This window comes from Brassica oleracea, chromosome C2, assembly GCF_000695525.1.
Source record: "Brassica oleracea var. oleracea cultivar TO1000 chromosome C2, BOL, whole genome shotgun sequence".
In the NCBI taxonomy this organism is placed as follows: domain Eukaryota; kingdom Viridiplantae; phylum Streptophyta; class Magnoliopsida; order Brassicales; family Brassicaceae; genus Brassica; species Brassica oleracea.
Genome location: NC_027749.1, coordinates 18,186,917 through 18,188,247, shown reverse-complemented (window position 1 = coordinate 18,188,247; position 1,331 = coordinate 18,186,917).

Sequence of the window (1,331 nt, the reverse complement as noted above, 5' to 3'; positions counted from 1 at the left end):
ACAAAGAGAGCGATACCCGATAGTGGCTTCGTGGCTGTGATGACGGCGAGAGTAACCCCCGATTGGCGGAACGGTTCCGGAGAATATCAATCGACTTTCTTGGAGACGATCATCAAACGACTTGAACGGGACTCGTGATCGGAATTGATAGTGTTCTCCATATGCGTTATCGATTTCTCTAAACCTCCGAATCCCAGTTCGAACAGAAGAAGAAAGATTTTGATCAGCCATGGCGAGGAGATTGGATTGGAAGGCAGTTGAAATATAGAAGAGGAAGTGTCGAGTTTCCCTCGCTAAAAAGGAAGAAGAAGCAATTATATCTTCCCGAGCGGTTCATAGATATGTTTAATGTTGGGCATATATTTGCAATGTGTGTCTTTAGCCTAGTGGTAGAGTAGTCTTCGCATATGCTCTTGTCTAGGGTTCGAACCCTCATATCAACATTTTTTTTTGTTTTCGGCAAAATTTCCATTTTTGGCTTATATAAAGAGTTAATGTATTTAATGTTGTAAACTTAAGGATTTAGAACTGTAAGTTTCTGTATATTATTAATGAATAAGTGTTCCTTTTATATAGGGGTTACAAGAGAGATAAATGGAAATACAATAATAGAAAAAATTACAAATCATAAACATAAACGAATTAGGAAATAGGCAAGTTGTAGCCGCCTCTCTCTCCTCTCCAAGTCTCGCGGCCGCCTCTCTCTCTCTAGGTTGAGCCATCTCTCTCTCTAAGTGTATGGGCCGGTTATGGACATCCACCAATTGATTTATAACACTCCCCTTTGGATGCCATAACCACACAGGGATTGTTATACGCTTAATGTTGCCTCATTAAAACCTTATCAGGAAAACCCAGTGGGACAAAACCATGATGAAGGAAAAATAGTACAACACGTACTATTCCCCCTGATGTGAACCTCAGTGGAGGTCCTTCAGCCTACAAATCCCAATCTGATGCGTGAGCTTCCTGAACGTGCAGGTAGGAAGTGCCTTGGTGAATAGGTCAGCTGAATTGTCACTGGATCATACTTGGACGACCTGGACCTCACCGGCTTTCTGAAGCTCGTGAGTAAAGAAGAACTTAGGCAATATGTGCTTCGTCCTATCACCTTTTATGTAACCGTCCTTGAGCAGAGCAATGCACGCAGCATTGTCCTCATACATCACGGTTGGCTTTTTGCACTCGGCCATCCCGCAATCAGCTCGGACGTGTTGGGTCATCGACCTCAACCAAACACACTCGGGGCTGGCCTCATGTATGGCCAAGATTTCTGAGTAATTAGATGAAGTGGCCGCGATGGTTTGTTTCATGGAACGCCATGATATGGC